The 24,296-nt window shown below is 34.6% G+C and overlaps 7 non-coding genes across 7 annotated transcripts; all 7 read right to left on the bottom strand.

The window, feature by feature from the left end:
- Positions 1-7,389: 7,389 nt before the first annotated feature.
- On the bottom strand, positions 7,390-7,463 carry Trnar-ucg (transfer RNA arginine (anticodon UCG)). The gene has a single exon. It is a non-coding gene; the product is annotated as a tRNA-Arg (tRNA).
- A 1,696-nt stretch (positions 7,464-9,159) lies between these two features.
- On the bottom strand, positions 9,160-9,233 carry Trnar-acg (transfer RNA arginine (anticodon ACG)). The gene has a single exon. It is a non-coding gene; the product is annotated as a tRNA-Arg (tRNA).
- Positions 9,234-10,783: 1,550 nt separating this feature from the next.
- On the bottom strand, positions 10,784-10,857 carry Trnar-ucg (transfer RNA arginine (anticodon UCG)). Its single transcript has one exon. It is a non-coding gene; the product is annotated as a tRNA-Arg (tRNA).
- A 1,696-nt stretch (positions 10,858-12,553) lies between these two features.
- On the bottom strand, positions 12,554-12,627 carry Trnar-acg (transfer RNA arginine (anticodon ACG)). Its single transcript has one exon. It is a non-coding gene; the product is annotated as a tRNA-Arg (tRNA).
- A 1,550-nt stretch (positions 12,628-14,177) lies between these two features.
- Positions 14,178-14,251, bottom strand: Trnar-ucg (transfer RNA arginine (anticodon UCG)). The gene has a single exon. It is a non-coding gene; the product is annotated as a tRNA-Arg (tRNA).
- A 1,696-nt stretch (positions 14,252-15,947) lies between these two features.
- Trnar-acg (transfer RNA arginine (anticodon ACG)) lies at positions 15,948-16,021 on the bottom strand. Its single transcript has one exon. It is a non-coding gene; the product is annotated as a tRNA-Arg (tRNA).
- A 1,550-nt stretch (positions 16,022-17,571) lies between these two features.
- On the bottom strand, positions 17,572-17,645 carry Trnar-ucg (transfer RNA arginine (anticodon UCG)). Its single transcript has one exon. It is a non-coding gene; the product is annotated as a tRNA-Arg (tRNA).
- Between the last annotated feature and the right edge of the window lie 6,651 nt (positions 17,646-24,296).

Here is a 24,296-nt window from a genome sequence, read left to right as displayed (position 1 = left end):
AAAATTAATTGAAGGGTAACAGGTCCCATGTACAAGATCATTTAGAAGTGATATGTGTAACAAGATTTGATAAAGTCTCAGAGGAGACTTTCTGGGAGTATACGAGATACCTTTGATTGGTATATAATGGGAATAAAAGTAATAACGAGACCTGTAAATATAATAAAAATCAGCTTTTAATTATAGACTTTATTTGGTGTGGATAAAATTTTAATATTGAGCCCGGCAGGACTCGAACCTGCAATCTCCTGATCCGTAGTGATGCGCCTTTTTTTTTTTTTCTTTCTTTATTTAAAAAAAGCTTTGTACAGTATATAAGTTAAAAATATACAATCAGTATGTACATAGTAGTTTGTAATGCTATATTACAAAACAATGATTCTACAATAGTATTTTGTTAAGCTATATTACAGAACAATGATTCTAAAATTTTTTTGTAATGCTATAGTACAAAACAATGATTCTACAATGTAATAAACACTTTATCCTCTTCTATTCTCATTAAAGGATTATCTTTTACAAAATACTTCGTAATCAAAGTCTGATTTTTGTCTTTGTAATGTTGATACGCATATAATATATATTTTCTAGTCAAATATTGGAACAATCTTTCGATGTCTATTTGTTTCCCTATTAAAGACATAATGTTTCTTCTTTTGTAAATGCACAATCGAGCAATGCTCAGAATGTAGTTCAAAAAATAACTATTTACTGATTTTGTTTCTTTGTTATATCCTATCATGAGCATTTGTTCAAAAGAAGTGCTATTGAGAACACCAACTCTACAATTTTTAAAAAGAATCTCAACTATATATACAATATAATTCTTAAAAGAGCTTAATTCAGGACATTTCAAAAACATGTGAAATAAATCCTCTGTTTCCAACTGGCACACTGGACATAAGTCATTATCAATTTTGCCATAGTATTTTAGTCTCTCTTTTGTAAATATTCGATTGTGCATTATTCTGTAATCCAAATCTATACAATCTGGGGTCTTGAAAGGTAGGTGTATCAATTTCCAGTATTTATGCTTTTCCAAACTAAATATCTTACTCCAAAAGGAAACAGAAGCTGGTTCTTGAAAAATCAACGTACATAAAAGCTTGTAAAATAGTTGTGTTGTACATAAACAGAGGTCATATAATTTTGTATCAACTGTGAGAAACATATTATTTCTCCCATTGGTTACAGTGGGTTTTGACTCTGTTGCAACAATATTTCTCCAGCCTAATGGTATACTTTCTATTATGCAATTATAGTCTTTTTTTATCTTATCTGTTTTGATCTCAGAATTTGATTTGTATATCATTTCTTGAATAGCTCTATAAGGTAGTATTCCAGGTACAAATTCATATGTAATATCCTGAACACGAACAATTCCTGCTTCTATAAATTCTGCGAAAAACAACGTTTTACCAGCACATGTAATATTAGGATTTAAAAAGAGAGGTTGTTCAAAAACATTCCTCACATCAATATTTGTATCGATATTATTTCTAAGTTTTTCCCATGCCTGAAACATTTCTCTGTAAAATATAGGTAGGGTATTCAATTGTTGCTTATTTAAAGACATGAGAAACAACTCTTTGGTCAACCTCATGTTCAGGACAGTAGATAAAAAGTGATCAAAGGTATTTTTCCACATAGCATGGCAATTCACATCAAAGTATCTTTTTAAAAATTTTAGTCTGAATGCATACATTTTCATCTTTATATCAGTTAACTGTATTCCGCCATTTCGCTTATCACCAATTATTGTATAATAGTGAACCAAATGGGACTTTCCTGACCAGATAAATCTGAGAAATAATTGCTTCAATTCATCAGCAATCATATCAGGAAGAGGCTGAACTGACACTATGTACAATACTCTAGAAACTAATAAGTTATTAACAACTGTTACTTTTCCTTGTATTGTCAAATATCTCTGTGACCACAGTTGCAATAAGTTTTTAATTTTAGACAATCTATCATTCCAGTTCAGTTGCTCACATAACTTTGCACATTTTCCCACATAAGCTCCCAAAATTAAGATGACTTGATCACACATTTGAATTTGTAATTGTTTGCAATAATCATCAGTAAGTTTACCAGATCCAATACACAGAAGTTCTGTCTTTTCCTTGTTCACCTTTGCACCAGATCCTTTACAATACAAGTCAAGTACATTAAAAGATTGATTAATGGATTGTGTGTCCGCTAATGTCAAGGTTGTATCATCTGCATGTTGAAAAACTTTACTTGTATTACTAGACAGTGGGAGTGGAATACCTTTGATAGTGGGATTTGCTTTGATAGCGAGTCCTAAGGGTTCTGCTGCTAATACATATAACATTGCTGATATAGGACAACCTTGTCTGACTGAATTTTTAATTAAAAAGGGTTTCGTTAGATGACCATTGCATTTAACACTACTTTTAATTTCATTATAAAATATCTTTATCCACTGAATAAAATTGTCACCAAAACCGAACTTTCGTAAAACAGAAATCAAATATGAGTGGCAAACTCTGTCAAACGCTTTTTCTTGATCAATTTTTAAGATATATCCCTCAAGATTGTCTCTCTCAACCATATCTATAATATCTCTTACAGTGACTATAGTATCAGCAATATCTCTCCCAACTATACAACATGTCTGAGTTTGAGAAATAATTTTGGGTAATACCATTTTTAAACGTGTAGACAAAATCCTTGCCAAAATTTTATAATCTACATTAAGTAAACTGATAGGACGCCAATTTTGCAATCTTCTATTTTCCCCCTTATTTTTATAAATAAGTGATATAACCCCAAATCTCATTGATCTCGACATAATATTGTCATTCTTAACACTCTGAAAGATGTGCAACAGAATATCATATATACAATCATAAAATTTACAATACCACTCTACTGTCAATCCGTCCGGGCCGGGGCTTTTATTTTTAGCCATCCCTTTTATAGCTGTATGTATTTCATCAACTGTTATTATGGCATCACACATATCTTTATCCTCATCAGATACAGAACAGTTTACAAAATTTAAAAGTGAATCAGTACAATTATCATCAACAGTTACCGAAGAATATAAATGACTATAAAACTGATGTATTTCATCTAAGATTCCGCTTGTATTTGAAATAATTACACCATCATCATCAATCAATTCATTGATTACATTTTTGTTGTGTCGATATTTCTCAAGATTTAGAAAATATTTAGTATTTCTATCGCTTTCAATTGCCCATTTGGCCTTAGATCTCAATATAGCACCCCGACAAAAATCAGTTTCATAGTCACTTAGCTGATGTTTTAGTTCTTCATATTTGTTAATGTCATATGGTTCTTTATTTGCGACTTTTTCTGAAAATGATTTTAATTTATTTTGCAATGTAAAGTATTCTTGTAATCTTTCCTTATTTCTTCTTGTACAGTATACTTGGGAAAATTTTTTAATTTTGTATTTTACATTATCCCACCAAATGAGTGGTTCACTGAAATACATTTCGTCAGTTTTTCCCTCGGTAAGAATTGATTTCACTCTTTGTACATATTTTTCCTCAAAAAGAACATTGTTATTTAATATCCATAATCCGGGCCCTTTTTCCACTTTGCAGGTATTTAGTTTAAGGTATACAAAAGAATGATCACTAAAGGATGTATCTGCATAATAAATATTTTGCACATTGGAGTGCAATTTTGAGGAAATCAAAAAATAATCTATTCTACTCTGCTTCATTTCGCCTAGTACAACTTGTTTTCTGGAGAAACTACGAGTACTAGGATTTCGTGATCTCCATAAATCGGTAATATTCCTATCATGAATAATTTTATAAAGTTCACGCACTGCTACATCATCAATATGTAAGGCTTTGTTATGTCGATCAATACCTGCTAAAGTTGTATTAAAATCACCAGCCAGGATAGTGCTATCACTAGTACTGTTATGTAAATATGTATTTAGCTTCATGAAAAAGTTAAACCTTTCCTTCACAACATTTGGAGCATAAATATTGATTAAATCAATCACTTTATCATCAATAGCTATTTTAAGATGTAAAATCCTACCCTTTTCAATCATTTCTTGTGTCACCTGATTTCTCAATTCTCTCACTACTAAAACAGCAACACCTGCCCTCCTATTGTCAGCATTACTATAAAATATGTCACCATTCCAAATCTCATTTTCTCTAATACTTTCAACAAACTCATCATCCCAAAAGGTTTCTTGCAATAATAAAATATGGCCTCTTTTCTCTTTAAATATTTCTAAAACAGGCTTTAGTTTATTCAAATTACGCAAGCCATTTACATTTAGAGATACAATATTTAAAGCCATGATTATGATGAGTGTATTGAAAGTATTAAAAAATGTTGAGTGTTTGATCATTTCTTCATAGGTGTTCGTCGCATGCTATTCATCTTCATATTAGGTACTGGATTAAACCTTCTCCTTCTCCTTTGTACTACTTTGAAATTTTCGATATTAGTACCGTTTTCTTGACATGTACGTGATTCGTTTGATCTTTCAACAACGTCTGCAACCATCTTCCTGTCATCATCTGAATCTGTCCCCGATCCATCTCCAATTGTATGATTGTTGTTTACTTCCTCATTTTCTATTTCTACATTGGTCATATCAACTCCAATTCTTTCTTTTTCTTCCCCACTTTCTCCACTCTCATTATCTTTTTTTTCATTCTCAATTTCTTCTTTATCATCTTCGTCACTCTGTAACTCCAATATGTCTTCCCTCATATCATCATCAACTTGCGAATGAATGCCTGCAATGGCCTCTCTGTAACACATACATGTTTGCGCCTCTTTGTGGCATTTGTCGCATATCCTGCATGTACACATAAGAGGAAAACTTCCACAACTTTCACATCTTTGCCTTGTGCAATTTTTTGCTACATGGCCTTGCTCCCCACACTTGTAGCATACAAAATCAGGGCAGTCTTTTATAACATGTCCCGGATCAAGACATCTAGAACATACCTTAACTTGATTATTGTGTAATACTCTAAAGTATTGTTGACCATTGACAGTCTGAAATTTCAGACTGTAAGGCAAGGATTTTACCTGCTGTGGAAATTTACATTTGACATAACGAGTCCCATCAGCTACACTAGTTCCAGGATAATATCTGCGTTGAATGGGAGAAAGAAGTTCTACTCCGTATTCACCGAGCTTCATACTTATATCATCATCTGTGATGTATGCTGGTAAATGAAGAATTGACACAATAATAGTGTCTGAATATAAAAGAGTACAATCAAAATGTTCACTTCCAATATCAATTCCACACAAGGTATTATATGCTACTTCCTTACTCGGTAGTGTGACCTCATACAAATTTGCACCTTTGGGCACAACTGCATAGACCGACATATCTCCAGTTAATTCTTCTACACTTCTAACAATATCACTTGCCTTTATTTTCTTCACATCCTTTACATCAATCACCACGGTACATTCTTTCCCAAAACGACGAGTAGCTCCTGTCTGTCTATCGATGTTACTCGACATGCCATTCTTATTGTTAGCTATTCCACTGGTGTCATTAGAGTGTGAGTCAGCTCCTTGCGCTGCACGTGCAGCACGACCAGGCTTTGTATTCATTGTCACAGAAAATAATATTTTGTGTGGTGGATAAAGTTATCCACACACTCAAAATATATCTCACTTATATATGAATGCGATCACACAAATCTTATCAACGTACCTGTAACAAATTAAAACAGCAAAAATGTCTATTAAAGGAAAAAAACTTGAAAATTCACGGAGCGATCATCAAACGTGTTTTCCTTCTGATGTCATAACCGGAAGTCCTCTCCAATTTGGCCACGGGCCCTTGTCATGAATGTTTGTTAGAGAGTATATTGGTGTGCTTTTGGTAATACTTCTACGACTATGACTATGGTAAGACTTGCTATTGCTTTACTGTCATGTTTGAGTATCGCTGCATGCGGGTTACAGCGGGATTGCAGCATATCCTTTCAGCGCTGATATCAAGCGTCAAATTTGAATCCAAATAACTCGTATGTAAACATAAATGTGGAAAGATAATATATTTCTGAAGCTCTGAAACGAACCAAAGAAATCTTGTCCCACTTATCACGGTGAATTTTCGAAACTGCAATCTCTGGTCAATTACTGAACAGGTTATATTTATCCGATGTGTTTAACAGTTGTCAGAATTAGGATCTAAGTTTGTTGTGTGCCTTTATGCTCCAATTGCCTTGGCACTAAACATCCTACTTTTGTTGTGGTGCCCTCAAGTACAAAACGAATCTAAATCAAAACCTTAATAATCTAACCGAATTGTTTTAAAAGTGACGGTAACGTTAACTCCTTGCTACTAATCCAATTCACGACATATCCAAATAGAAATTATGTTTTGAGGAAAATATATTGTTCTAGTGGGTCAAGAGGGATTCGAACCTGCCGTCTCCCTATCCGATGTCTGTCGCCTTATCCAATTTGGCCACGGGCCCTTCACATACAGACTATTTCTTAGGTTGGTTCGTGAATGTTACGGTTGGTACAACACTGCTTCTACTACCACTACTTAAACTGATACCACGACGACTACCAATGGAGTTATATTGCTAGTACGATGGACATAATAACGATTACGTCTACATATGCTACTAGTGTTTCTGCTGCTACTACCAACATTATGGCTGCTGTTAAAATTACGTATAAACCACTACCTATAATGGTAACGATTCTTCCTGCTGCTGCTGATTAAATCGTTGTAAAGATACGAAAATGACCCGTTAAAATATTGGGCGAGAAAAATGATTGCTGTGTGAATTTTTGTGATGTACATGGAAGTTCGACTACGTAGTAGGTAATTGTTTTACTTATGGAATGCTAGATATAAATATACAATGTTTTGTACGAACAAAATTTAATCTGTAGGAATAAAAACATATCTTCGTATTGCATCGAATCAAAGCTGCAATCTACGGATTGAAACCGCGGATCTAATTTCTCATTATCTTGCTCACATGTGCACTTATTCATGTTTGGATTGAGATGATTTTACTATCGCCACTTCTGCAAGTGCACTGCTTTTGCGGATGATGATAATTCGCATGGTGATGGCAATGGTACAGTCATGAAGGGTCAGAATTTGCATGACTAAATCAGATTCGTTACCATGACATGGATGGATTAAAGGTTACTTAGACGAAAGAAATGGCAATGACAACGATCCTATGGAAGATTCGATTTTATGATCAAAAGCAAAGAAAGAGTTGACTATGTCTCTTTTCAAAATTTAAAAGTCTAATTTGTTCTCATTATTGGCACGTTTTATGTCAATAGAGATATTTATCTGTATGTTGATGCTGAGAATCAAAGAATTTTAATACGCAGTGGAAAAGATTTAACAAACGAGCCCGGCAGGACTCGAACCTGCAGTCTCCTGATCCGAAGTCAGGCGCCTTATCCAATTTGGCCACGGGCCCTTCACATAAACACTTATTGGTTTATAGGTTAGTGTGGGTTCATTTCCTTGTTGTAGTTGTTGTACAAACCATTCTCCAAAATACATGCTTTGATGGAATAACCCTTATTAAAGCTACCAATACGGCTACAGTTGATAACGAAATGATGAAAATCGTAGTTGCGGGTCTGAAACAGATTTGACAACTACAAATGGCTAGATCAGATGTTATGTGACAAGTTTATCTATTTAAATTTATAACTAACTTGGATAATTTATGTTTCCCAAACTGATGCTTTCTTTTTACGCATTACGGAATTGCAGACTGCCTGCAAGATTTACTAACCCTTGAAATTGATGAACTTGTCGTGAAAAACTAAGCATCTCGGAAATTATATATTAGACAAGGGAAGTGCTCCAATAAGGATGGGCATTTTTACATTTTGTAAAGATTGGTATTTGCATTTGTATTATTTTTACGAACAATTCTGCTTAGTGTAATTAAGATCTAGAGATATAGTGGATAGACCTTAGGATGTCATGGAAATAAAGTAATGAGAATACGTGTATGAAACTAACGTATTGCTCTGAACAAAGAGACTTGACCTCCGAGTTGCATGTCGTATGCAAAAGATCGACTATTGGATAGAACATCTATATCAGTGGGATACTGAGCGGCGATGATGCCGAGTGCAGTTATGATAAAAGCTTTTTGCTACATCTAATGTGAACTATGTTTATCTGTGCACAAGTGTAAAGTAGTCGTATTATTCCAAAAATATTATCTTAAGAGATTTCAATTCATTTGTAGATTGTTAGATAATATCTTTATATCTTCGATTTTCATATGCTGGAATAAATAGATCTACATAACATGCTGGACTGGACTCAAAGCTGCAATCTACTGATCCATCTTCAGGCACCTTGTTCAAATCAAGCATATTATTCAAATTGGGCCCGGACCAAGGATGCTTCCAGCACGTCGTGTGTATCTGCTTATGTGATTTACAACGATCAGTCCTGTTCAATGTTACTATGATCAAGAAATCAGTCGGGGTGTTTTGTTGTTTGTGTAGGGCTTATCCTTAAGTGACAATTCTAACCTGTTTATAGAAAGTTCTAGATAAATCTTTTAGTAAAGTTGCTTCCGTGAGGTTGTTCATCCATAGCATCTATATATAACTTGACTCGTTTGATAATAAAAACTATAGTGTCCCAAATGTTAAAATCATAACAGTTCATTTAATGCACAAACGTCAAGAAATTGCGTCGATATCAGTTGGGTTAATCTCAGATGTCAGAACCTGAAGTCTGTAGTCAGGGATCACATCCAGTTGACCAGAGACTCGTTGCCTGTCCACAACGGATTTGAGTGTGTTTGCTACTACTATAATTACTGCTACTGGGACTGTAATTATGCTCATGAAGATGATGAGAAATATGAGAATAAAGAATTCATGAAAACGTCTTTAAATTCTGTGACTAAATTGAAAAGTCTTACAAAATTAATTGAAGGGTAACAGGTCCCATGTACAAGATCATTTAGAAGTGATATGTGTAACAAGATTTGATAAAGTCTCAGAGGAGACTTTCTGGGAGTATACGAGATACCTTTGATTGGTATATAATGGGAATAAAAGTAATAACGAGACCTGTAAATATAATAAAAATCAGCTTTTAATTATAGACTTTATTTGGTGTGGATAAAATTTTAATATTGAGCCCGGCAGGACTCGAACCTGCAATCTCCTGATCCGTAGTCAGGCGCCTTATCCAATTTGGCCACGGGCCCTTGTCATGAATGTTTGTTAGAGAGTATATTGGTGTGCTTTTGGTAATACTTCTACGACTATGACTATGGTAAGACTTGCTATTGCTTTACTGTCATGTTTGAGTATCGCTGCATGCGGGTTACAGCGGGATTGCAGCATATCCTTTCAGCGCTGATATCAAGCGTCAAATTTGAATCCAAATAACTCGTATGTAAACATAAATGTGGAAAGATAATATATTTCTGAAGCTCTGAAACGAACCAAAGAAATCTTGTCCCACTTATCACGGTGAATTTTCGAAACTGCAATCTCTGGTCAATTACTGAACAGGTTATATTTATCCGATGTGTTTAACAGTTGTCAGAATTAGGATCTAAGTTTGTTGTGTGCCTTTATGCTCCAATTGCCTTGGCACTAAATATCCTACTTTTGTTGTGGTGCCCTCAAGTACAAAACGAATCTAAATCAAAACCTTAATAATCTAACCGAATTGTTTTAAAAGTGACGGTAACGTTAACTCCTTGCTACTAATCCAATTCACGACATATCCAAATAGAAATTATGTTTTGAGGAAAATATATTGTTCTAGTGGGTCAAGAGGGATTCGAACCTGCCGTCTCCCTATCCGATGTCTGTCGCCTTATCCAATTTGGCCACGGGCCCTTCACATACAGACTATTTCTTAGGTTGGTTCGTGAATGTTACGGTTGGTACAACACTGCTTCTACTACCACTACTTAAACTGATACCACGACGACTACCAATGGAATTATATTGCTAGTACGATGGACATAATAACGATTACGTCTACATATGCTACTAGTGTTTCTGCTGCTACTACCAACATTATGGCTGCTGTTAAAATTACGTATAAACCACTACCTATAATGGTAACGATTCTTCCTGCTGCTGCTGATTAAATCATTGTAAAGATACGAAAATGACCCGTTAAAATATTGGGCGAGAAAAATGATTGCTGTGTGAATTTTTGTGATGTACATGGAAGTTCGACTACGTAGTAGGTAATTGTTTTACTTATGGAATGCTAGATATAAATATACAATGTTTTGTACGAACAAAATTTAATCTGTAGGAATAAAAACATATCTTCGTATTGCATCGAATCAAAGCTGCAATCTACGGATTGAAACCGCGGATCTAATTTCTCATTATCTTGCTCACATGTGCACTTATTCATGTTTGGATTGAGATGATTTTACTATCGCCACTTCTGCAAGTGCACTGCTTTTGCGGATGATGATAATTCGCATGGTGATGGCAATGGTACAGTCATGAAGGGTCAGAATTTGCATGACTAAATCAGATTCGTTACCATGACATGGATGGATTAAAGGTTACTTAGACGAAAGAAATGGCAATGACAACGATCCTATGGAAGATTCGATTTTATGATCAAAAGCAAAGAAAGAGTTGACTATGTCTCTTTTCAAAATTTAAAAGTCTAATTTGTTATCATTATTGGCACGTTTTATGTCAATAGAGATATTTATCTGTATGTTGATGCTGAGAATCAAAGAATTTTAATACGCAGTGGAAAAGATTTAACAAACGAGCCCGGCAGGACTCGAACCTGCAGTCTCCTGATCCGAAGTCAGGCGCCTTATCCAATTTGGCCACGGGCCCTTCACGAAAACACTTATTGGTTTATAGGTTAGTGTGGGTTCATTTCCTTGTTGTAGTTGTTGTACAAACCATTCTCCAAAATACATGCTTTGATGGAATAACCCTTATTAAAGCTACCAATACGGCTACAGTTGATAACGAAATGATGAAAATCGTAGTTGCGGGTCTGAAACAGATTTGACAACTACAAATGGCTAGATCAGATGTTATGTGACAAGTTTATCTATTTAAATTTATAACTAACTTGGATAATTTATGTTTCCCAAACTGATGCTTTCTTTTTACGCATTACGGAATTGCAGACTGCCTGCAAGATTTACTAACCCTTGAAATTGATGAACTTGTCGTGAAAAACTAAGCATCTCGGAAATTATATATTAGACAAGGGAAGTGCTCCAATAAGGATGGGCATTTTTACATTTTGTAAAGATTCGTATTTGCATTTGTATTATTTTTACGAACAATTCTGCTTAGTGTAATTAAGATCTAGAGATATAGTGGATAGACCTTAGGATGTCATGGAAATAAAGTAATGAGAATACGTGTATGAAACTAACGTATTGCTCTGAACAAAGAGACTTGACCTCCGAGTTGCATGTCGTATGCAAAAGATCGACTATTGGATTGAACATCTATATCAGTGGGATACTGAGCGGCGATGATGCCGAGTGCAGTTATGATAAAAGCTTTTTGCTACATCTAATGTGAACTATGTTTATCTGTGCACAAGTGTAAAGTAGTCGTATTATTCCAAAAATATTATCTTAAGAGATTTCAATTCATTTGTAGATTGTTAGATAATATCTTTATATCTTCGATTTTCATATGCTGGAATAAATAGATCTACATAACATGCTGGACTGGACTCAAAGCTGCAATCTACTGATCCATCTTCAGGCACCTTGTTCAAATCAAGCATATTATTCAAATTGGGCCCGGACCAAGGATGCTTCCAGCACGTCGTGTGTATCTGCTTATGTGATTTACAACGATCAGTCCTGTTCAATGTTACTATGATCAAGAAATCAGTCGGGGTGTTTTGTTGTTTGTGTAGGGCTTATCCTTAAGTGACAATTCTAACCTGTTTATAGAAAGTGCTAGATAAATCTTTTAGTAAAGTTGCTTCCGTGAGGTTGTTCATCCATAGCATCTATATATAACTTGACTCGTTTGATAATAAAAACTATAGTGTCCCAAATGTTAAAATCATAACAGTTCATTTAATGCACAAACGTCAAGAAATTGCGTCGATATCAGTTGGGTTAATCTCAGATGTCAGAACCTGAAGTCTGTAGTCAGGGATCACATCCAGTTGACCAGAGACTCGTTACCTGTCCACAACGGATTTGAGTGTGTTTGCTACTACTACAATTACTGCTACTGGGACTGTAATTATGCTCATGAAGATGATGAGAAATATGAGAATAAAGAATTCATGAAAACGTCTTTAAATTCTGTGACTAAATTGAAAAGTCTTACAAAATTAATTGAAGGGTAACAGGTCCCATGTACAAGATCATTTAGAAGTGATATGTGTAACAAGATTTGATAAAGTATCAGAGGAGACTTTTTGGGAGTATACGAGATACCTTTGATTGGTATATAATGGGAATAAAATTAATAACGAGACCTGTAAATATAATAAAAATCAGCTTTTAATTATAGACTTTATTTGGTGTGGATAAAATTTTAATATTGAGCCCGGCAGGACTCGAACCTGCAATCTCCTGATCCGTAGTCAGGCGCCTTATCCAATTTGGCCACGGGCCCTTGTCATGAATGTTTGTTAGAGAGTATATTGGTGTGCTTTTGGTAATACTTCTACGACTATGACTATGGTAAGACTTGCTATTGCTTTACTGTCATGTTTGAGTATCGCTGCATGCGGGTTACAGCGGGATTGCAGCATATCCTTTCATCGCTGATATCAAGCGTCAAATTTGAATCCAAATAACTCGTATGTAAACATAAATGTGGAAAGATAATATATTTCTGAAGCTCTGAAACGAACCAAAGAAATCTTGTCCCACTTATCACGGTGAATTTTCGAAACTGCAATCTCTGGTCAATTACTGAACAGGTTATATTTATCCGATGTGTTTAACAGTTGTCAGAATTAGGATCTAAGTTTGTTGTGTGCCTTTATGCTCCAATTGCCTTGGCACTAAACATCCTACTTTTGTTGTGGTGCCCTCAAGTACAAAACGAATCTAAATCAAAACCTTAATAATCTAACCGAATTGTTTTAAAAGTGACGGTAACGTTAACTCCTTGCTACTAATCCAATTCACGACATATCCAAATAGAAATTATGTTTTGAGGAAAATATATTGTTCTAGTGGGTCAAGAGGGATTCGAACCTGCCGTCTCCCTATCCGATGTCTGTCGCCTTATCCAATTTGGCCACGGGCCCTTCACATACAGACTATTTCTTAGGTTGGTTCGTGAATGTTACGGTTGGTACAACACTGCTTCTACTACCACTACTTAAACTGATACCACGACGACTACCAATGGAGTTATATTGCTAGTACGATGGACATAATAACGATTACGTCTACATATGCTACTAGTGTTTCTGCTGCTACTACCAACATTATGGCTGCTGTTAAAATTACGTATAAACCACTACCTATAATGGTAACGATTCTTCCTGCTGCTGCTGATTAAATCGTTGTAAAGATACGAAAATGACCGGTTAAAATATTGGGCGAGAAAAATGATTGCTGTGTGAATTTTTGTGATGTACATGGAAGTTCGACTACGTAGTAGGTAATTGTTTTACTTATGGAATGCTAGATATAAATATACAATGTTTTGTACGAACAAAATTTAATCTGTAGGAATAAAAACATATCTTCGTATTGCATCGAATCAAAGCTGCAATCTACGGATTGAAACCGCGGATCTAATTTCTCATTATCTTGCTCACATGTGCACTTATTCATGTTTGGATTGAGATGATTTTACTATCGCCACTTCTGCAAGTGCACTGCTTTTGCGGATGATGATAATTCGCATGGTGATGGCAATGGTACAGTCATGAAGGGTCAGAATTTGCATGACTAAATCAGATTCGTTACCATGACATGGATGGATTAAAGGTTACTTAGACGAAAGAAATGGCAATGACAACGATCCTATGGAAGATTCGATTTTATGATCAAAAGCAAAGAAAGAGTTGACTATGTCTCTTTTCAAAATTTAAAAGTCTAATTTGTTCTCATTATTGGCACGTTTTATGTCAATAGAGATATTTATCTGTATGTTGATGCTGAGAATCAAAGAATTTTAATACGCAGTGGAAAAGATTTAACAAACGAGCCCGGCAGGACTCGAACCTGCAGTCTCCTGATCCGAAGTCAGGCGCCTTATCCAATTTGGCCACGGGCCCTTCACATAAACACTTATTGGTTTATAGGTTAGTGTGGGTTCATTTCCTTGTTGTAGTTGTTGTACAAACCATTCTCCAAAATACATGCTTTGATGGAATAACCCTTATTAAAGCTACCAATACGGCTACAGTTGATAACGAAATGATGAAAATCGTAGTTGCGGGTCTGAAACAGATTTGACAACTACAAATGGCTAGATCAGATGTTATGTGACAAGTTTATCTATTTAAATTTATAACTAACTTGGATAATTTATGTTTCCCAAACTGATGCTTTCTTTTTACGCATTACGGAATTGCAGACTGCCTGCAAGATTTACTAACCCTTGAAATTGATGAACTTGTCGTGAAAAACTAAGCATCTCGGAAATTATATATTAGACAAGGGAAGTGCTCCAATAAGGATGGGCATTTTTACATTTTGTAAAGATTGGTATTTGCATTTGTATTATTTTTACGAACAATTCTGCTTAGTGTAATTAAGATCTAGAGATATAGTGGATAGACCTTAGGATGTCATGGAAATAAAGTAATGAGAATACGTGTATGAAACTAACGTATTGCTCTGAACAAAGAGACTTGACCTCCGAGTTGCATGTCGTATGCAAAAGATCGACTATTGGATAGAACATCTATATCAGTGGGATACTGAGCGGCGATGATGCCGAGTGCAGTTATGATAAAAGCTTTTTGCTACATCTAATGTGAACTATGTTTATCTGTGCACAAGTGTAAAGTAGTCGTATTATTCCAAAAATATTATCTTAAGAGATTTCAATTCATTTGTAGATTGTTAGATAATATCTTTATATCTTCGATTTTCATATGCTGGAATAAATAGATCTACATAACATGCTGGACTGGACTCAAAGCTGCAATCTACTGATCCATCTTCAGGCACCTTGTTCAAATCAAGCATATTATTCAAATTGGGCCCGGACCAAGGATGCTTCCAGCACGTCGTGTGTATCTGCTTATGTGATTTACAACGATCAGTCCTGTTCAATGTTACTATGATCAAGAAATCAGTCGGGGTGTTTTGTTGTTTGTGTAGGGCTTATCCTTAAGTGACAATTCTAACCTGTTTATAGAAAGTGCTAGATAAATCTTTTAGTAAAGTTGCTTCCGTGAGGTTGTTCATCCATAGCATCTATATATAACTTGACTCGTTTGATAATAAAAACTATAGTGTCCCAAATGTTAAAATCATAACAGTTCATTTAATGCACAAACGTCAAGAAATTGCGTCGATATCAGTTGGGTTAATCTCAGATGTCAGAACCTGAAGTCTGTAGTCAGGGATCACATCCAGTTGACCAGAGACTCGTTGCCTGTCCACAACGGATTTGAGTGTGTTTGCTACTACTACAATTACTGCTACTGGGACTGTAATTATGCTCATCAAGATGATGAGAAATATGAGAATAAAGAATTCATGAAAACGTCTTTAAATTCTGTGACTAAATTGAAAAGTCTTACAAAATTAATTGAAGGGTAACAGGTCCCATGTACAAGATCATTTAGAAGTGATATGTGTAACAAGATTTGATAAAGTCTCAGAGGAGACTTTCTGGGAGTATACGAGATACCTTTGATTGGTATATAATGGGAATAAAAGTAATAACGAGACCTGTAAATATAATAAAAATCAGCTTTTAATTATAGACTTTATTTGGTGTGGATAAAATTTTAATATTGAGCCCGGCAGGACTCGAACCTGCAATCTCCTGATCCGTAGTCAGGCGCCTTATCCAATTTGGCCACGGGCCCTTGTCATGAATGTTTGTTAGAGAGTATATTGGTGTGCTTTTGGTAATACTTCTACGACTATGACTATGGTAAGACTTGCTATTGCTTTACTGTCATGTTTGAGTATCGCTGCATGCGGGTTACAGCGGGATTGCAGCATATCCTTTCAGCGCTGATATCAAGCGTCAAATTTGAATCCAAATAACTCGTATGTAAACATAAATGTGGAAAGATAATATATTTCTGAAGCTCTGAAACGAACCAAAGAAATCTTGTCCCACTTATCACGGTGAATTTTCGAAACTGCAATCTCTGGTCAATTACTGAACAGGTTATATTTATCCGATGTGTTTAACAGTTGTCAGAATTAGGATCTAAGTTTGTTGTGTGCCTTTATGCTCCAATTGCCTTGGCACTAAACATCCTACTTTTGTTGTGGTGCCCTCAAGTACAAAACGAATCTAAATCAAAACCTTAATAATCTAACCGAATTGTTTTAAAAGTGACGGTAACGTTAACTCCTTGCTACTAATCCAATTCACGACATATCCAAATAGAAATTATGTTTTGAGGAAAATATATTGTTCTAGTGGGTCAAGAGGGATTCGAACCTGCCGTCTCCCTATCCGATGTCTGTCGCCTTATCCAATTTGGCCACGGGCCCTTCACATACAGACTATTTCTTAGGTTGGTTCGTGAATGTTACGGTTGGTACAACACTGCTTCTACTACCACTACTTAAACTGATACCACGACGACTACCAATGGAATTATATTGCTAGTACGATGGACATAATAACGATTACGTCTACATATGCTACTAGTGTTTCTGCTGCTACTACCAACATTATGGCTGCTGTTAAAATTACGTATAAACCACTACCTATAATGGTAACGATTCTTCCTGCTGCTGCTGATTAAATCATTGTAAAGATACGAAAATGACCCGTTAAAATATTGGGCGAGAAAAATGATTGCTGTGTGAATTTTTGTGATGTACATGGAAGTTCGACTACGTAGTAGGTAATTGTTTTACTTATGGAATGCTAGATATAAATATACAATGTTTTGTACGAACAAAATTTAATCTGTAGGAATAAAAACATATCTTCGTATTGCATCGAATCAAAGCTGCAATCTACGGATTGAAACCGCGGATCTAATTTCTCATTATCTTGCTCACATGTGCACTTATTCATGTTTGGATTGAGATGATTTTACTATCGCCACTTCTGCAAGTGCACTGCTTTTGCGGATGATGATAATTCGCATGGTGATGGCAATGGTACAGTCATGAAGGGTCAGAATTTGCATGACTAAATCAGATTCGTTACCATGACATGGATGGATTAAAGGTTACTTAGACGAAAGAAATGGCAATGACAACGATCCTATGGAAGATTCGATTTTATGATCAAAAGCAAAGAAAGAGTTGACTATGTCTCTTTTCAAAATTTAAAAGTCTAATTTGTTATCATTATTGGCACGTTTTATGTCAATAGAGATATTTATCTGTATGTTGATGCTGAGAATCAAAGAATTTTAATACGCAGTGGAAAAGATTTAACAAACGAGCCCGGCAGGACTCGAACCTGCAGTCTCCTGATCCGAAGTCAGGCGCCTTATCCAATTTGGCCACGGGCCCTTCACGAAAACACTTATTGGTTTATAGGTTAGTGTGGGTTCATTTCCTTGTTGTAGTTGTTGTACAAACCATTCTCCAAAATACATGGTTTGATGGAATAACCCTTATTAAAGCTACCAATACGGCTACAGTTGATAACGAAATGATGAAAATCGTAGTTGCGGGTCTGAAACAGATTTGACAACTACAAATGGCTAGATCAGATGTTATGTGACAAGTTTATCTATTTAAATTTATAACTAACTTGGATAATTTATGTTTCCCAAACTGATGCTTTCTTTTTACGCATTACGGAATTGCAGACTGCCTGCAAGATTTACTAACCCTTGAAATTGATGAACTTGTCGTGAAAAACTAAGCATCTCGGAAATTATATATTAGACAAGGGAAGTGCTCCAATAAGGATGGGCATTTTTACATTTTGTAAAGATTGGTATTTGCATTTGTATTATTTTTACGAACAATTCTGCTTAGTGTAATTAAGATCTAGAGATATAGTGGATAGACCTTAGGATGTCATGGAAATAAAGTAATGAGAATACGTGTATGAAACTAACGTATTGCTCTGAACAAAGAGACTTGACCTCCGAGTTGCATGTCGTATGCAAAAGATCGACTATTGGATTGAACATCTATATCAGTGGGATACTGAGCGGCGATGATGCCGAGTGCAGTTATGATAAAAGCTTTTTGCTACATCTAATGTGAACTATGTTTATCTGTGCACAAGTGTAAAGTAGTCGTATTATTCCAAAAATATTATCTTAAGAGATTTCAATTCATTTGTAGATTGTTAGATAATATCTTTATATCTTCGATTTTCATATGCTGGAATAAATAGATCTACATAACATGCTGGACTGGACTCAAAGCTGCAATCTACTGATCCATCTTCAGGCACCTTGTTCAAATCAAGCATATTATTCAAATTGGGCCCGGACCAAGGATGCTTCCAGCACGTCGTGTGTATCTGCTTATGTGATTTACAACGATCAGTCCTGTTCAATGTTACTATGATCAAGAAATCAGTCGGGGTGTTTTGTTGTTTGTGTAGGGCTTATCCTTAAGTGACAATTCTAACCTGTTTATAGAAAGTGCTAGATAAATCTTTTAGTAAAGTTGCTTCCGTGAGGTTGTTCATCCATAGCATCTATATATAACTTGACTCGTTTGATAATAAAAACTATAGTGTCCCAAATGTTAAAATCATAACAGTTCATTTAATGCACAAACGTCAAGAAATTGCGTCGATATCAGTTGGGTTAATCTCAGATGTCAGAACCTGAAGTCTGTAGTCAGGGATCACATCCAGTTGACCAGAGACTCGTTACCTGTCCACAACGGATTTGAGTGTGTTTGCTACTACTACAATTACTGCTACTGGGACTGTAATTATGCTCATGAAGATGATGAGAAATATGAGAATAAAGAATTCATGAAAACGTCTTTAAATTCTGTGACTAAATTGAAAAGTCTTACAAAATTAATTGAAGGGTAACAGGTCCCATGTACAAGATCATTTAGAAGTGATATGTGTAACAAGATTTGATAAAGTCTCAGAGGAGACTTTCTGGGAGTATACGAGATACCTTTGATTGGTATATAATGGGAATAAAAGTAATAACGAGACCTGTAAATATAATAAAAATCAGCTTTTAATTATAGACTTTATTTGGTGTGGATAAAATTTTAATATTGAGCCCGGCAGGACTCGAACCTGCAATCTCCTGATCCGTAGTCAGGCGCCTTTTTTTTTTTTTTCTTTCTTTATTTAAAAACGCTTTGTACAGTATATAAGTTAAAAATATACAGTCAGTATGTACATAGTAGTTTGTAATGCTATATTACAAAATAATGGTTCTACAATAGTATTTTGTAATGCTATATTACAAAACAATGATTCTACAATAGTATTTTGTGAAGCTATATTACAGAAGAATGATTCTAAAATTTTATTTTGTAATGCTATAGTACAAAACAATGATTCTACAAAGTAATAAACACTTTATCCTCTTCTATTCTCATTAAAGGATTATCTTTTACAAAATACTTCGTAATCAAAGTCTGATTTTTGTCTTTGTAATGTTGATACGCATATAATATATATTTTCTAGTCAAATATTGGAACAATCTTTCTATGTCTATTTGTTTCCCTAATAAAGACATAATGTTTCTTCTTTTGTAAATGCACAATCGAGCAATGCTCAGAATGTAGTTCAAAAAATAACTATTTACTGATTTTGTTTCTTTGTTATATCCTATCATGAGCATTTGTTCAAAAGAAGTGCTATTGAGAACACCAACTCTACAATTTTTAAAAAGAATCTCAACTATATATACAATATAATTCTTAAAAGAGCTTAATTCAGGACATTTCAAAAACATGTGAAATAAATCTTCTGTTTCCAACTGGCACACTGGACATAAGTCATTATCAATTTTGCCATAGTATTTTAGTCTCTCTTTTGTAAATATTCGATTGTGCATTATTCTGTAATCCAAATCTATACAATCTGGGGTCTTGAAAGGTAGGTGTATCAATTTCCAGTATTTATGCTTTTCCAAACTAAATATCTTACTCCAAAAGGAAACAGAAGCTGGTTCTTGAAAAATCAACGTACATAAAAGCTTGTAAAATAGTTGTGTTGTACATAAACAGAGGTCATATAATTTTGTATCAACTCTGAGAAACATATTATTTCTCCCATTGGTTACAGTGGGTTTTGACTCTGTTGCAACAATATTTCTCCAGCCTAATGGTATACTTTCTATTATGCAATTATAGTCTTTTTTTATCTTATCTGTTTTGATCTCAGAATTTGATTTGTATATCATTTCTTGAATAGCTCTATAAGGTAGTATTCCAGGTACAAATTCATATGTAATATCCTGAACACGAACAATTCCTGCTTCTATAAATTCTGCGAAAAACAACGTTTTACCAGCACATGTAATATTAGGATTTAAAAAGAGAGGTTGTTCAAAAACATTCCTAACATCAATATTTGTATCGATATTATTTCTAAGTTTTTCCCATGCATGAAACATTTCTCTGTAAAATATAGGTAGGGTATTCAATTGTTGCTTATTTAAAGACATGAGAAACAACTCTTTGGTCAACCTCATGTTCAGGACAGTAGATAAAAAGTGATCAAAGGTATTTTTCCACATAGCATGGCAATTCACATCAAAGTATCTTTTTAAAAATTTTAGTCTGAATGCATACATTTTCATCTTTATATCAGTTAACTGTAGTCCGCCATTTCGCTTATCACCAATTATTGTATAATAGTGAACCAAATGGGACTTTCCTGACCAGATAAATCTCAGAAATAATTGCTTCAATTCATCAGCAATCATATCAGGAAGAGGCTGAACTGACACTATGTACAATACTCTAGAAACTAATAAGTTATTAACAACTGTTACTTTTCCTTGTATTGTCAAATATCTCTGTGACCACAGTTGCAATAAGTTTTTAATTTTAGACAATCTATCATTCCAGTTCAGTTGCTCACATAACTTTGCACATTTTCCCACATAAGCTCCCAAAATTAAGATGACTTGATCACACATTTGAATTTGTAATTGTTTGCAATAATCATCAGTAAGTTTACCAGATCCAATACACAGAAGTTCTGTCTTTTCCTTGTTCACCTTTGCACCAGATCCTTTACAATACAAGTCAAGTACATTAAAAGATCGATTAATGGATTGTGTGTCCGCTAATGTCAAGGTTGTATCATCTGCATGTTGGAAAACTTTACTTGTATTACTAGACAGTGGGAGTGGAATACCTTTGATAGTGGGATTTGCTTTGATAGCGAGTCCTAAGGGTTCTGCTGCTAATACATATAACATTGCTGATATAGGACAACCTTGTCTGACTGAATTTTTAATTAAAAAGGGTTTCGTTAGATGACCATTGCATTTAACACTACTTTTAATTTCATTATAAAATATCTTTATCCACTGAATAAAATTGTCACCAAAACCGAACTTTCGTAACACAGAAATCAAATATGAGTGGCAAACTCTGTCAAACGCTTTTTCTTGATCAATTTTTAAGATATATCCCTCAAGATTGTCTCTCTCAACCATATCTATAATATCTCTTACAGTGACTATAGTATCAGCAATATCTCTCCCAACTATACAACATGTCTGAGTTTGAGAAATAATTTTGGGTAATACCATTTTTAAACGTGTAGACAAAATCCTTGCCAAAATTTTATAATCTACATTAAGTAAACTGATAGGACGCCAATTTTGCAATCTTCTATTATCCCCCTTATTTTTATAAATAAGTGATATAACCCCAAATCTCATTGATCTCGACATAATATTGTCATTCTTAACACTCTGAAAGATGTGCAACAGAATATCATATATACAATCATAAAATTTACAATACCACTCTACTGTCAATCCGTCCGGGCCGGGGCTTTTATTTTTAGCCATCCCTTTTATAGCTGTATGTATTTCATCAACTGTTATTATGGCATCACACATATCTTTATCCTCATCAGATACAGAACAGTTTACAAAATTTAAAAGTGAATCAGTACAATTATCATCAACAGTTACCGAAGAATATAAATGACTATAAAACTGATGTATTTCATCTAAGATTCCGCTTGTATTTGAAATAATTACACCATCATCATCAATCAATTCATTGATTACATTTTTGTTGTGTCGATATTTCTCAAGATTTAGAAAATATTTAGTATTTCTATCGCTTTCAATTGCCCATTTGGCCTTAGATCTCAATATAGCACCCCGACAAAAATCAGTTTCATAGTCACTTAGCTGATGTTTTAGTTCTTCATATTTGTTAATGTCATATGGTTCTTTATTTGCGACTTTTTCTGAAAATGATTTTAATTTATTTTGCAATGTAAAGTATTCTTGTAATCTTTCCTTATTTCTTCTTGTACAGTATACTTGGGAAAATTTTTTAATTTTGTATTTTACATTATCCCACCAAATGAGTGGTTCACTGAAATACATTTCGTCAGTTTTTCCTTCGGTAAGAATTGATTTCACTCTTTGTACATATTTTTCCTCAAAAAGAACATTGTTATTTAATATCCATAATCCGGGCCCTGTTTCCACTTTGCAGGTATTTAGTTTAAGGTATACAAAAGAATGATCACTAAAGGATGTATCTGCATAATAAATATTTTGCACATTGGAGTGCAATTTTGAGGAAATCAAAAAATAATCTATTCTACTCTGCTTCATTTCGCCTAGTACAACTTGTTTTCTGGAGAAACTACGAGTACTAGGATTTCGTGATCTCCATAAATCGGTAATATTCCTATCATGAATGATTTTATAAAGTTCACGCATTGCTACATCATCAATATGTAAGGCTTTGTTATGTCGATCAATACCTGCTAAAGTTGTATTAAAATCACCAGCCAGGATAGTGCTATCACTAGTACTGTTATGTAAATATGTATTTAGCTTCATGAAAAAGTTAAACTTTTCCTTCACAACATTTGGAGCATAAATATTGATTAAATCAATCACTTTATCATCAATAGCTATTTTAAGATGTAAAATCCTACCCTTTTCAATCATTTCTTGTGTCACCTGATTTCTCAATTCTCTCACTACTAAAACAGCAACACCTGCCCTCCTATTGTCAGCATTACTATAAAATATGTCACCATTCCAAATCTCATTTTCTCTAATACTTTCAACAAACTCATCATCCCAAAAGGTTTCTTGCAATAATAAAATATGGCCTCTTTTCTCTTTAAATATTTCTAAAACAGACTTTAGTTTATTCAAATTACGCAAGCCATTTACATTTAGAGATACAATATTTAAAGCCATGATTATGATGAGTGTATTGAAAGTATTAAAAAATGTTGAGTGTTTGATCATTTCTTCATAGGTGTTCGTCGCATGCTATTCATCTTCATATTAGGTACTGGATTAAACCTTCTCCTTCTCCTTTGTACTACTTTGAAATTTTCGATATTAGTACCGTTTTCTTGACATGTACGTGATTCGTTTGATCTTTCAACAACGTCTGCAGCCATCTTCCTGTCATCATCTGAATCTGTCCCCGATCCATCTCCAATTGTATGATTGTTGTTTACTTCCTCAGATTCTATTTCTACATTGGTCATATCAACTCCAATTCTTTCTTTTTCTTCCCCACTTTCTCCACTCTCATTATCTTTTTTTTCATTCTCAATTTCTTCTTTATCATCTTCGTCACTCTGTAACTCCAATATGTCTTCCCTCATATCATCATCAACTTGCGAATGAATGCCTGCAATGGCCTCTCTGTAACACATACACGTTTGCGCCTCTTTGTGGCATTTGTCGCATATCCTGCATGTACACATAAGAGGAAAACTTCCACAACTTTCACATCTTTGCCTTGTGCAATTTTTTGCTACATGGCCTTGCTCCCCACACTTGTAGCATACAAAATCAGGGCAGTCTTTTATAACATGTCCCGGATCAAGACATCTAGAACATACCTTAACTTGATTATTGTGTAATACTCTAAAGTATTGTTGACCATTGACAGTCTGAAATTTCAGACTGTAAGGCAAGGATTTTACCTGCTGTGGAAATTTACATTTGACATAACGAGTCCCATCAGCCACACTAGTTCCAGGATAA

The sequence above is a fragment of the Sinohyriopsis cumingii genome, chromosome 10 (assembly GCF_028554795.1).
Source record: "Sinohyriopsis cumingii isolate HCF-2022 chromosome 10, ASM2855479v2, whole genome shotgun sequence".
Classification (NCBI taxonomy): Eukaryota; Metazoa; Mollusca; class Bivalvia; order Unionida; family Unionidae; genus Sinohyriopsis; species Sinohyriopsis cumingii.
This window is presented reverse-complemented; position numbering and strand designations above follow the sequence as displayed.